Source organism: Arachis duranensis, chromosome 7, assembly GCF_000817695.3.
Source record: "Arachis duranensis cultivar V14167 chromosome 7, aradu.V14167.gnm2.J7QH, whole genome shotgun sequence".
Lineage (NCBI taxonomy): Eukaryota > Viridiplantae > Streptophyta > Magnoliopsida > Fabales > Fabaceae > Arachis > Arachis duranensis.
This window is the reverse complement of record NC_029778.3, coordinates 62,468,991-62,469,234: the sequence shown is the minus strand read 5'-3', so window position 1 is coordinate 62,469,234 and position 244 is coordinate 62,468,991.

Below are 244 nucleotides of genomic sequence, written 5' to 3'. Positions count from 1 at the left end.
CCTTGCTTGCTCCATCCTCTTCTTGGTGATGGGCTTATCCTCCTCAATGGAGATGTCTCCTTCTATGATAACTCCAGCTGAGTAACATGGATGGCAAATAAGGTGAGGAAAAGCTAGCCTTGCCATGGTGGAGGGCTTTTCGGCTATTTTGTAGATTTCATTAGATATGATTTCATGAACTTCTACTTCCTCTCCAATCATGATGCTATGAATCATGATGGCCCGATCCACAGTAACTTCAGAT